At 42.0% G+C, this 14,340-nt stretch overlaps 1 long non-coding RNA gene across 1 annotated transcript in view; it reads left to right on the top strand.

The window, feature by feature from the left end:
- The window catches only part of LOC310827367, a 180,077-nt gene extending 172,749 nt beyond the window's left edge, over positions 1–7,328 (top strand). The window contains exon 8 of the long non-coding RNA XR_014556293.1: positions 6,853–7,328. This is a non-coding gene — a long non-coding RNA (uncharacterized lncRNA). The remainder of the gene's footprint in view (positions 1–6,852) is intronic.
- Positions 7,329–14,340: the final 7,012 nt, after the last annotated feature.

Below are 14,340 nucleotides of genomic sequence, written 5' to 3'. Positions count from 1 at the left end.
TTCACTCTTGACAATTACAATAATAATTAGTAAACTGTAATCAACAGAAATAACAGGAAGCCACAGTGTATAAAATACCACAGCAAAATCTCCATTTTGCATACCTTGCTTTTTAACATAATATATGCAACTGCTGGAAGAATTAAAGTGCAGTGTCATCAGTATAATGACTCTCATTTCTATTTTTCCTTTTCATCAAATTAAGCAGCTATGGTGACATACATGAATGAATCCAAGTTGTGGTCTGAATGAGGGCTATCAAATTGAAGCCTAATCTGGTCAAGGCAGAGATGCTGATGGTGTGCCAGACCAAAGCTAGAGAGGTTCTAGGTTTACATGTTCCGAATCAGGTTCCCCTGTGCATGTTTGATCTTGGGATCTCCTTGAACCTTTGTTAAGGGTAGGCAGAGCAGGTACTTTGCTACCCAAATTCAGGTCTGGGTTGCAGAAGCTAGAAGTGAAAGTAAAACAATCCCACATTCGATCCACAATCTCTGCAACTGAATGAGAGAAATTCTTGTGTGGAGGTGGGCATCCTGTGGCCCTAAAGCCTTGCCCTAATTTCATATGATCCTCATAATTTCAGAACGTCAATGTAAGTGATCAGTTCAGACCTCTGGCATGAGTAAGCTGTCCTTCCAGCAGCAAACTTGACAGGGGAGAATGAAAAGGGGGAGCAGAGAGAAAGAGAAGGGCCAGGATATGGCCCCTGCCAGTTTGAGGGAATGTGACCCTGTGACACAAAAAATGTTGCTCACCTGGGCTAGTGAAACTTTACTATTCTGAGGGGCTGTCTGCATCCACACAGTTTTGAATGTAATTTCAATTTTTCTCTTTTAGATCACTGTTGCTCAGGAAGAACCCTCAGATCACTGGGGAGAATGACATTTTTGATGTGTGTGTGCAAAGACCACAGCGAGAACGCCCCCTTTGTAGAGTCGACGGTGTCAAGGGTTTAGCTATTCATCTAGACTTACTATACATCTATGAAGATTCCTGATCTTTCAGTACCAGCTAGAAGGGGTTTTAGCTTCTTCTGCTTTTTTTTTAATCCACTACTTCTTCAAACTGTGCCCTGAATCTGATCTGCATGAAAATGACTTAGCAGGAATATAATAAAAAATGAAAGCGCAACTCCACTATACTAAAGTGTTAAATGAGTGACATAAGAATGGTAAAACACAGTTTGCACAGTTAAAACTGCTAGAGGTATTATTAGTGATATTACTAATAACCATGGTAATACAGTAATAAAAGTAATTCCACGTACTAATAATTGTAATTATTATTAATAATCAATAATTAATAGAATGAGTCATAATGACAGAATTGGCTGTGTGCGCGCGCATGCGTGTATTCTCAGCAGCTAGACCTATTATGTGTTCATTAACCTTTCATAAGATATTCAGGGTGTTAGTATCACTACTGGGAAAGGTACTCTGACTGCAGTTGCTTCTCCCACTTTTCAGTGCCCGGTTAAAAGACATAAAGGCCACCTGCTGAACTATACTCTACAATTATTTATCCCAGACCAACTAATATGTTTTAAATAAGGTTAGATATGAAAAGTGGGGTATGGGGGATTAGCTATGCTAAATAGACAGCAGGTCTTGACTATGGAAGCTAACTAGCCAATATTACTCTCTTTTTATTTTATTTTCCTTTCTTTTTTGTTAGGTAGCTTTCATGTCCTTGGGTAGCTAAAGAATAAGTTAGAACTCCAAATTAACTGCTCAGCCTACAATACACTGGGGTATATCAGGAGGGTTCTGCTTTGCACTGCAATGCTCTACACAAGTAGAGAGTGTGGTTGAGCTCACTGGCCACAGGGTTCTTACCTCATTCCTGCAGCCTTTCCCAGCCATCTTCCATGTGTCCAGATTCTTAATCACACATGGAAGCTGCTCAAGGACAGCAGGCTTCCTCTGCAGAAATTCAGTCTCCAGCACAAGGGGGTGGAGCTGCAAATATGATTCTGGGAATGAGAAGTATCAAGGTTCCAACAAGCGTGTGCTTTGGAAATTGTGTGGCAGGAGGGCAGAAGTAGTGAATAAGGTCCAAGCAATGGCATAATTCATGGTGGGGCAGCACCATTCACCTGACCTCTGATCAGGTGCGCTGCTGCTGCTGACCAGGAGAAAGAGGGGGAGGGGCAAGGCAGCAGTGAGGTCAGTGCAGTGCACACTCACCAGCAGAGCCAATCCGGTGCTCCTGCAGGTGCATTTGTACCACACCAACCTCAGTGCCACCTCTGCCTTCCCATTCTATCTGCTAGGAAGCAGGAGTGATGCAGCTGACTGGAGGAAAGATGTGAGGTGGCACCCCACCATGTTGCCCTCCGCTGAGTTCAAGTTCCATCAAAGTCAGTGGGAAATAGTTAAGTACATTTCATAGAAACTGCTTAAGTGATTTGGTGAACAAATTCTGTTAAATGAAATGAAATACTTATATGTTAACATGCATAGGATTGCAGTATGAAGAAGCTAATTAAGCACTGTGATCCTAACAGTTCATTTATACATCCAGTAGGTAGAAAAGTTAAAGGAATAGCCATAGGAACACATGAAGCATCCTTATTTGCAATCTGGTCAATCTTTGGTCTGTCTAGCCTAGGGCTGAGTGTTCTGGCATGGAGAACTGCTCTCCAAGGTGCTAGATAAAGGTATTTCTCAATCATACTACCTGAGTTCCTGATGATGGAATCTGGGACCTTGTGCATGTTTTCTGCTATATGCTATGCCTGTCAAAAAAGGGGGGACACAGGTGGTGCTGTGGTCTAAACCACAGAAGCTAGGGCTTGCTGATCAGAAAGTCGGCAGTTTGATTCCCCGCGACGGAGTGCACCCTTTGCTCGGTCCCTGTTCCTGCCAACCTAGCGGTTTGAAAGTACGCCAAAAAAGTGCAAGTAGATAAATAGGTAATGCTCCAGCAGGAACGTAAACGGCGTTTCCATGTGCTGCTCTGGTTTGCCAGAAGCAGCTTAGTCATGCTGGCCACATGACCTGGAAGCTGTACGCCAGCTCCCTTGGCCAATAAAGCAAGATGAGCACCGCAACCCCAGAGTTGTCCACAACTGGACCTAACGGTCAGGGGCCCCTTTACCTTTACCTGTCAAAATACTTTTTTTGAAAAGGCACATAGGCAAAATCACATTAGCAAAGTGGCAGACAGTGGGCCACGGCTCTTGTTCCAGCAGATATCTGTATGTATGCATTGTAGAAATGACTTGTATATCCATAAGCTGCTGAATCTGCACAGAAATTTGATCCTTTATTTTGTAACATAACGATGCACAAGAGGGTTTTTTGGGGGAAAAAATAATGCTAGCTGATAAGTAATAACGGAAATCTAACCACAGCTCCAGATAAATGTTTGGACTAATTCAGAAGTCTGAACCTTATAACTTGTGTAGATGGAACAAGTTCCACCGGTCCATAGTAGACAGATCAACCGCTGATAAAATGATGGCATTGTCTTGCCTTATCCCTGTCTTGCCCGCCCCCCCCCCCAGCTTTACTGTTGGAAATTCTGCAGCATATTTAAACCTTTGGCAGAAAATAATAATAAGAATGCCTTCATATTCCATTCTAGACTCTCACATGTAAGAATAACTTTGCTATAACAATCCACACAGATGGAAGTGAGGGAATTCCTAATCTCCTCCTATACTTGAAAACTTGTGAGCTAAGATGTATGATCTCCATTATTGTGAACAAGAACAAACTATCAAACTTACCTGCTGAAATACTATCAAGTGCCAACTCTTTTTCATAAAATCATAGCATGGTAGAGTTGGAAGGGACTCTGAGGGTCTTCTAGTCCAACCTTCTGCAAGTCAGAAATCTCAACTGAAGCATCCATGACAGATGGCCATCCAACCTCTGCTTAAAAACCACCAACGAAGCATAAGGTTTGGTGTTTGCATGGGCCACTTCACTATACATACTTTTAAAATATGGATCAAATGGGTAGTGTGTCTTTACTCCCCCTAACCTATCACCTAGCATTTAGGAACAAAGAAAAGGCATATGCTGTTGTTCACGGGAAATCCCTTGGGCTATATTGCCTGAGAAACTGCCTCGAAGATGGCTTTCCAAATTGAATGAGAAATTGAGGGACACTCCCATCCCTTTGGCTACTTGGGTGCCAGCTGTGCTCTTTACTTCTCAACCTGTCCATTAAATGTGAAGCAATGAGACAGCTAGCCCCTTTTGAATGTTTAAACTTCAGGATTGATTTCAGCTATTCAGCACCATTCTCTATGCAGGATCTGCAATGCAGGCTTTAACTACAACACTCTTGACAGATGGACATCCTGCCTTTGCCTAAGTACCTCCAGCAAAATATAATCCACCACCTCCTGAGGCAGTCTGTTACCTAGCTGGACAACTCATACTCATGGGAAGTTTCTCCTAATTTTTAGCCAAAGGCTGAATTCGCATGGCAGTTTATTCAATTTCCCAACATTTCCACATTACATCTGAGCTTTTATACAACGTAAAATTCACTCCTGAAAAAATAATGGAATATAATTCATGTTTAGCGCTCATTTCTGTCTTATTTGATTCTAGAAAAAAAATCTGTTTGCAGCTTCCTTGACAAGGAAAATGGTGGGAGTATAGTGACAAAATATGGGAGGCTATGCCAGCATGCAGTTCTTTCCTGCTGCTTCTAGGGCAAACAGAAGCATGCATGTGCTGAAGGAATAGGGGTGAGGCAATGTTATCCAATGATGTCCAATGACCCATTGGTTCTAGCCATCAGCTCTGGAGAGACTGAACTCTCCTCCACCATCTTCATGGCATCCGTTCAAGCTCTGAACACAATTGTGTCTCCCCTTAACCTTCTCTTTTTCAGGTTCAACATACCCAGCTCTTTCAACCATACTTCAGAGGACTTGGTTTCTAGATCCTTTACTAGCCTTCTTCTAAGAGAGATGTCTGTTTATGTCACAGAAGACACTAATACCAAAGAAAGTATGTTTTACTCTAGGATGATTGAGCTGCACGTTGGTCAAAAGATGACCCTTGTGCTCCCTTCCAACTGTACAATTCTGTGATTCTATTATTTTGATTCCTTTGGTGAAAGGCACTGCCAATGGAGACTGCCCTTCATGGTTTTTGAGCTTTCTTGCTCTCCCTACTTTTTTCAGTCTCTTATCCCCCATCTATATTTTGCTGCTGTAAGCTCTTGTGCATTTTTCTATAGGGAATTTGAGGCCCTATTCTTGCCATTCCATTCACTTTGTACCTAAGAAGCAATCATATTTATCCAAGCAGTACAAAGCCATACCCTCCAACACTTTGAAGCCAAAATTTGGGATGCCATCTTCCTCGACATCATCTTCCCATTTTTTATTGCGAGAGTACAGCAGCCAATTGGGTTGCTGTAATCTCACACCATTTCACACTGCAGTCCTTCCCCCGAGTGCTTTTTTTTTGGACAAGGCACCAAAAAATGTGAGTTTTGGGGTGCCGTGCAAGAGCGTGGCCCTAAGAAAGTACTTGGGGGGGGGGGCAATTGCACTGCGAAAGCTCGTGAGATCACAGCAACCAAAATGGCCACCATTCTCTCTGGGACACTTGCAGGGTATGCAAATCACGTATTCTACATACACACATGTTCACACAATTTATGCCCACATATCTTAACACTTGCCCCTCAATATCCATTCACTCAGAGCCTTTTAAAAAACTCTTGAGTTCAGAGTCATATTAAGAATCCAGTTTCCTCTGAAATTTTTCTCATGGTCATTTATCACACAGACATACTAAGAGATGACAGAAGACAAGTCATGTTATTGTATGCAGTAAAAATGACTGTAACTAGGTTGAGTAGGGAAACAGAGGGAAACATACACAAAGAGGCAGGGTGTGAGGGCAGGAAATGGGCTGCTACCAAATATCTTAAAGGGGCAGGAACATAAATCACAGCCAATGTTCTCTCCAGACCAGGTTGAGGCCGATTATAAGGGTTTACATGTACAGTAACGTGCAACGATCAGTTCTCTAAGCTTCTGCTTCTAGAATTACCACCATTTTAAAAACCAAACATACATGAACAGGAATATTTTAAAAATTGTCTTCAGAACCATCCCCCAGTGCCAGACAAAACCCTGAATTTAGAGCCGTACTAACATAATGACAGTACAGATGACTTGGCTTGTTGCTGGCTGAAAAGACATATCTTAATTAAGATAAAAATAGTAAATTGCCCAAATATTGAGCATATGTATGAGAATATCTTGCTAGTGACTAATACATGCTTCTGAAAGCCTGGCTAATTTTTTTAAAAAAATGTTTCTTCAATTAAAGTCTGCATGAAGGCTAAAAAAACTGTGTATATATGTATATATATAGGATGGCCTTTGTTTTCTTTTATTCCTAGCTATGTGCTTCTTTCAGTTGAGCTGTTAACATCTATCCTATCCAGAACACTTAAGTGACATGTTGTTTACAGTTGGTTGCTAGCTTTTGATTAGTACTCATCACTGATATAGCAATTTTAATGTGCAAAGTGCCTGACAGTTGTTCTTGCTCACTTAACAACAAGTGTTCAGGTAGATCATTATTTGTCTACTTTTTTACCTGTAGGGAACCAACACTAAGATCATTAGGAAGAGTGAGACAGTTGTCTCAAGTGGCTAAGGCTTAGTGTCATGACGGGGTCTCAAATGAAAGGGCACCAAATAATCAGTATCTCCTGCTCCCCCTCCTTATTATTTGTTTATTACCTGCCCTTCACCCTAAGTTCCCATTGTGGGTTACAACATTAAAACACAATATTTTAAAAAGTTTAAAACAATTCATAATCATAAAGATAAGCTTTATTTATTTATTCTTGTATTTTTAGCATCTAGGAGAGAAGATGTCAGGGAGTCAGCCAGCAATAAATCATACGGGAGTATGAAGTTAACTCTTCGTTAGAAGAAACAAGACCTGCTCAATGGGGCCAAGTCTAATGAGCACAGCAACTCATCTCGGTAGGTCTTGCCTCCATGAGGCAGTTTTGGAGGCTGAAGGTCACCACCTCCCAAAGCTGCTGAGGTCTCCTCCTTCCCCCGGTCCTTACCAAGCAATCTGAGACTATGTTGATACGCCTGTCTCTGCTCCTCCCTCTTCAGACCTCTTCAGGTCCTGGGAGACCAGGGGGAGGTGAGCTTGTTGCAGATACCCTGGCTTCTTCATCAGCCTGACATATATTTCTGCCTCTTGGCCTCCCTCTGCTCCTGCTTCAGCTTCAGCTTCTGGACTTCTCTCTGCCACAGACTCTCCCTGCCCAGTAAAACCTGTTACCTCTTCAGCTTCCGGCACCTCCTCCTCCCTCTTCTGCCTGACTACTCTTCATTGTCCCACCACCAATCCCTGGGTTCTGAGCCTTCTTCCCTTGAATGTTTCCCTAGTTGGTAAATCCCTCCATTCCTCTGTGTGGGATTTCCTGACTTGGAGGCCAAAGTTATTTGCCCGGCTTATCCTTCACCATAATGACCCAGAAAGCTGGTCCAAGGACAGAAGGAAGGAGTCCCTCAAGAGCAGCAGCCTGCCCGCCCAGGCAAGCAGAGTGAGTGAATATGTGGAACCCTCAGCCTTAATATAATATTAATCTGCCCACCCTGCTGATCTAGTAACATGTGGATGATGACTGGGAATAATGAAGCTTAAGTATTCATTGAATTGCCTTGCAAAATAGCATGCTGTGATCTTTCCCACAGATCAGGGATGGGCAACCCATGACCTTCCAGATATTGCTGGACTGCATCCCATCATCTCTGTCTATTGCCCATGCTGACTGGGGCTGCTGTGAGCTGCAGACCAACAACATGGAGAGAGACACTGGTTCCCACACATGCAACAATCAGGTTAAAAGGGAGTGTCTCTAAACTTCAATGATTTTCTACACCTGCATGCAATAACTGTCAGCTTTAAAGAAGCCAAGAAAAGACATGTTTTCTGTGATAAGGGCAGCACACTAAGCTGCTTCTTTATGCAATTAAGTCATTTCTGAAAAGCAGTTTTGTTCCATATTTTGGTTTGTGGCTGATGCATATCGTATTGAGTTTCCAAAGCATCAAGCGTTTTAGAGTAAAATCTTGGCTGAAATACTCTGTGCCTGGCTATCCAAAAAAGAGATTTATGTAATTTCCTTCCACAACAGTAAGCTGGTCCATGGTTGTGTGATAATGAAGATTTATCATGAAACGTGGCTTTGTTGAGAGTTTGCCCCTTTCCAGTCAATCTGGTTTGAATTTGCTTGCTTTGAAAGCCCATGGTAGAAGCTGCAGTAATTATCCTGCTAGATATGTAAAAAAAAAAAACAAAAAACTATTGCCAAATATTTATGATCCTTGATCGTCAAAATAAAACATAGCTCCTTTTAAACATCCCCTCCCCCCCCCCCCCCGTATTAGTGTACTTGGGCTTAATTTCATATATAGTAGCAAAATTCCTGTTGACTATCTTCCTGGTCCTCAAAAAGTGAGCATTGATGCTCTGGGGTAGGTGCATCCTTTTGACCCCTTGTTATTTGGGTATTTCACTCCGCATACTGAACAAATGTGCATCTATTGGTACAACAAGACAGTGAGAGGACCCTGGAAAGAATTATAGGTGTGAAAATAGCTTGTATGTTAAAGTAGGGTTTAGAAAAAACATTTAAAACCCTTAGCTTGACTCCTGAGGCTTCATGGATTATCTGGGGGGTTGATCTCCAGGGTGGCACAGGATGAATCAATCTGATCCAGATAGGAACCACAGGGTGGATAGAGGAATCTGTACAGAGCCCTAGTTGTTGTTGACATTCATCTGTTTTGAGGACAATGAAGTTCACCTCCTCTCCAGGGCACAAGCCTCGGCAATATCTATGGAGGTTCTGGACTATTGAGACAACAAGAGCTGCCCTGCATCTCCTCAGCCTCACTGATGCCCAAAGGAAAGCAGAGCAATACTTTTGGCATGAGCTGAGAGGTAGGAGTTGTCAGAAGATGTACAAGGTGTCATCCAACCGTCTTAGGGACTCCACTCCAGATTTGTGTAGGGTTACACCTTAGCCCATTCTTCTCCTGAAGATATCCCGCAAGGGAGCAGGTCAGATTTTTTTCCTCAGGATTTCCTCAGGTCTCACAAATGAGTATACCACAAGGTAGTGTGGGCTTATGATCAGAGTTTTCTTTATCCTAGATGGGTTGCCTTCCCAGGTTGTCAAGCCCTATCAGCCCCTCATTTTCCTCTACAGCACATGCAGAAACCACCTTCATGATCATTGGACTCACTATTGATCCTGTCCCCTCAGTTCACCACAGCCTGTCTTCACAAGCAGAGAAAGTCCCTAACTCACTTGAGGGTTTGAAACCCTCACCTGATAAGGCTAGCTGGCCAGTCAAAGCCATTTCCCTTAAAAATATATATATATAAAAATAAAAAGCCGTTTCCTGGGGTGTGGCTGCTGTCACATACTGACAGCTTTTAGGAGCCACATGTAAGAGCTGAGTGCAGGTTGGGGTCCAAAGGTGTCCCTAACCAGAAATACTACCCCTCCCCTAACATCCCATACACCTCTAGAGCCCTAGTAGGCATAGAAAATCCTGTGTGTGTTGCTCCAAAAATTCCACCTCAGACTCATCATTCTCTGAGAATTGCCATCCCTCTCCTGATCTGAGATGCAACAGGAACTCATTGGAAAAGCCTAAATCAGCTTCAGTGCCATAGACTAGGTCAGCTAAATTATAATCATTTGAAAATGTAAGGCAAGAAACTCTTATTAAAGGGGTGTTGCAGCAAGCCAGACCATACGATAGCAGTAATCTAGTGCTCCATGTGTATATTATGTCCACCTAACACAATTATCTGTGACCACAATCAATATATTAAACAATCAAGCTGTCTTTTGAGTTCATTACAATAGCATCAATAGAGGAAAACTGCACAATAGTGATGCTTGGTAGGTCCTAAGATGGATAGCTTTATTTAGCTGTACTTTCTGCTTTGTTTTCCATGAGGTAACAGGCCAACAGGAAATAAAAGTATGCATGTCCTAAAATCAATATAATGGTGGAAATTGTACTCCAAATAAACTTCTACCTTCATTTTATGTTAGTCTTCATAAGGTGATTAGGAGAGCAGTTTTGTTTTGTTTTTTACTGAGCAGAACAAAAATTAAAAGAGGAGAAACGATTTTCTACTAGGAATTAACATTTATTTTTATTATATTATTATTATAAAAGCTTTTATATACCACCAGTTCATACAATATAACATTGTGGTGTACAGCAGCATATTCAATAACATATAAAATGTACAAAATGATTTAAATGACAAGCAGATAAAAAAAAATTAAATAGTTGCCTAGGACTGTCTGCATAAATCAATCTTCAAGAGACTTTTGAAAATCAAAAGCAAAGGTGTTTACCAAATCTTGGCTGGAAGAATGTTCCACACTATGGAACTGTTGATGCTAAATGCTCGGCTTCTAGTGCAGGTCAGCTAGGCCTTAGTAACATGGGGAACAACTAGCAGTGCTCTTCCAGATGGTCTATAGTGGAAGTGAAGCCAGCTCTTCACATCATAATTGTTATAGGAAATGGTGTCAGATGTTCAGGGTTCCATTCAAGAGAATGAGCATGAGGGTACACAAACCCAGCTGAGGAGGCTCATTATATTTTGAAATAAGGGAAGTAAATACACATTACCCTCTAAAGAGGTAGCACATGAAAGAACACAGGGTACAAAATTGCTGGACTGCACCTATGGTTACAGGAAACACGGGAGTTATGTTGGCATTTCCCATGTGAAACATGTGAAATGGGGGTGTAATTTCTGTTGGATACAAGAAGAGAGGTGACTGGAAGGCTTCACCCATATTTCTCCCATCTTCACCATTTGCTTTCCTCTCTGAATGAATAAATGAGGACTGGCTCTGGGTGAGGATGAGGTGACATGCCACAGCCAGCAGGTTTGGGAGTAAATAAAGGCAGCAAATAATTCATTCTTGTATGATATCCTTTATTATTTGTTTGTTTGTTTGTTTCATTTATATTGTTGTTGTTTAGTCGTTTAGTTGTGTCTGACTCTTCGTGACCCCATGGACCAGAGCACGCCAGGCACTCCTGTCTTCCACTGCCTCCGGCAGTTTGGTCAAACTCATGCTGGTAGCTTCGAGAACACTGTCCAACCATCTCATCCTCTGTCGTCCCCTTCTCCTTGTGCCCTCCATCTTTCCCCAAACCAGGGTCTTTTTCAGGGAGTCTTCTCTTCTCATGAGGTGGCCAAAGTATTGGAGTCTCAGCTTCAGGATCTATCCTTCCAGTGAGCACTCAGGGCTGGTTTCCTTCAGAATGGATAGGTTTGATCTTCTTGCAATCCATGGGACTCATTACAACAATTATTTTTAACATTTTCAATTTTGACTCCCTTCCCCCTCTTTCTGCAGTTCCTTACATTTATTTTCATCCTTTCCTGCATACTCCAAATTGTCTTATCTTATTCTTTTATTCATTTACTATAATATACAGTATATCTCATTTTTTTAACTGCAGGTTTTTACAAGAATCCTGCCAATGTCTTAATCTATTTACAGTTTGTTTGTAAATACTCAATAAACCACTTCCATTCCTTTCTAAAAAGTTTGTAGTCTTGATTTCTTATTCTTCCAGTAAGTTTTGCAATTTCTGCATACTCCATTAGTTTCTGTATCTAATTTTCTTTCATCGGAAACTTGTATAATATCTTTACCTTCACAGAGGAGACCTTTGGGAATTTCTACTTCAAGTCCAAATGTCTTGAGGGTATTTCTGGAATGAATAGGACTAAAATGTAAGTAGTCAGACTTCTTTACCCCACTGAGTATCAACTTAAAATTCCCTCCAGTTTACACACTGTTCATCACTGGTAGCATTCAGCAATTTACTTATGAAATGTATGAAGAAGCCATCAATTGCCGCAGCTTAGAACTGTAATTTCACCTAGTATGAACTCAAATGTGTGATACTTTTTCATTGAAACAGTTCACACATATGGCTGAGAAACATCAAGTATATTGTAATCAAGTGATGACAAATCAAATCATGTACAAGCATGGGCAAACCAGACCTTAGTTTTAAAGATATCAAACTGATCAAAAGGAACAAATCAAAGCGTGAATGTAAACAGTCTAATGATGCCAAAGTTATTGGGTTTTGTTCATTTGATCCCAAGCTCAAGTACTCCAGTTTAATCTGTTGTTGATAGACCAAAATTGGATATGCATGGCCCTGATCCAGACAAGCATGCAGGATGAGCTGTGCAAATCCCAGAATTTTGAATAGGGTAACAGTTGAAATTATATGCTGTAGCATCCTTGCTGAAATGAAGCAAGCCTATGAGCAGTGCTTCTTTTCTGGTGGTACTCACTGGTACACAGTACCACCCCCTTCCCCACCCCCAAGATACTCAACTGCATGGGGAGCTGCGGCATGAACAATGTCCAGCTGGGGCCTGGCTGCTGCCCCTTGGGGCTGTCAGGAGCATATGAGTCCCACTCCCTGAGGAGCCCAAGAGTGGGCGGTGTGGCATATGATGTGCTTCCCCTGCTGTGCAGTGTGCTCTGCTGCTGGTTGTGTGCATCCTGGTGGCGTTCAGATAGGTGGGGCAGGGCAGGGCGGATGCAGGGGCCACTGGTGAGTACTGGCACTTTTTTCCTAGGAAGAAAAGGCTCTGAGTGAATGGGGTCAATGAGGGAGTTGGGGTGGGGCACTGCATTATGCTAGAATACTAAGTCAGTCCATTAGTCCATTAGCCCATGAAGTACAGCTCTTCTGAGATGGAAGCTTCATGGTGAAATGTACATGCAATACGGACATATTTCGTCTGTACACTTGCCCCTCTTCCACTGCTGCACCCAAACCACCAATTTCAGCTCCCCATAGGTTCCAAAGCACCAATTGATGTGTGTGATGAGGGGAGCTATTTTTCAGAGAAGAAACAAATAAAACACCCTGCTCCATTTGCACAAGGGGGTGGCTTGTTGAAAACTTTTAAGTGAGAGAAAAAAAACTAAAAGGAGGATAGCACCAATAAGTAGATGAATAAAAAAAAGGAGATAGCCTTTGTTTTTGCCCTCTTTTAGTATGGCTGGGAATACATTACTGGCTTTAAATGCAGTGAGGTCATTTCTCCCTCCCCATGGCTCCCCGGCTACATTTGTGAACACATGTGCACATTTGTTGTACACATCCATATGGATGGATATGTTTCTAAGTCACCCACTGTACGTCCACACAAAGTTAACACAACTTTTTCTACTGGGATTCCCCCCCCCCCAGTTAATGAAAAATGTGCTGGGCTCTAGTCATTTTCCGTTTGTATATGTGTGTGTGTTGGTTGTTTTACAATATACTGTATTATTTACAACAAACTGTCAGTTCTGCTGACATCCTTCCCTCTCTTGTTTCCTCTTTTAAATGATGAAGTAAGACAAATCTGAAGATATTGCAATAAAACCAGAAATAAGATGCATTGAGAAGGAGCATTTTTAAAGAGGGTGTGCACACGTACATATTCACTGTTAGTGAAGGAAGGGATCCTAACTGTGTTATCTCTGCTTACAAACTCTTGCAGTTATCCTAATTTGGTATGTTGTATATGGTAGGGAGGCCAATGGGATGCCCTTCAGATGTTGGACTACAACTCTCATTATCCCTGAGAGTTCATCAGGGGGGTTGGGTTGAGTGTTCATCAGTATGCAGATGACATTCAGCTCTATTTCTCATTTAAATCAGAGCCAGGGAAAGCGGCAAATGTCCTGTATCTGGAGGCGGTTGTAGGGTGGATGGCAGTTAAAGGATTGAGGATGAATCCCGACAAGACAAAAGTACTGTTTCTGAGGGACAAGGGCAGGCAGGTTTCCTGAATGGGGTAACTGTGCCCCTAAAGGACCAGTTGTGCAGCCTATAAGCTACTGTTACCACCAACTATTAGGAATATACATACACACAGAGATATAAAACATCGTTCTCCAGAGCTAGGCATCTCTTCCCCCTGTCTTTGCATTTGTATCTTCTTTTGACTTCATTATTCTATCTTTTATAGAAGAGCTTTCATGTACCTATTATTTGCACTTTCCAAGGCTGCTGCATTTTCTTTGAAACTCTCAAGTGTATTTTATATTATTAACACAATGCCTTGCAGTCAGTGGGAGGCATATATCTGTAAGATAAGACATGTGGTGTATTGCTAGCTGTAATAGCTTTATTGTGCATGGCGGTAGGAGAGAGATGTGTGCCATTTGAAGCTAAGCATGGCAAATAGAGCGCAGCCGGTGAGCTCTCTGGCCCACTGGCAGTTTAGAGCCTGTCATCGGAATCCACTT

The sequence above is a fragment of the Podarcis gaigeae genome, assembly GCF_964106915.1.
Source record: "Podarcis gaigeae genome assembly, chromosome: 11".
Lineage (NCBI taxonomy): Eukaryota > Metazoa > Chordata > Lepidosauria > Squamata > Lacertidae > Podarcis > Podarcis gaigeae.
This window is presented reverse-complemented; position numbering and strand designations above follow the sequence as displayed.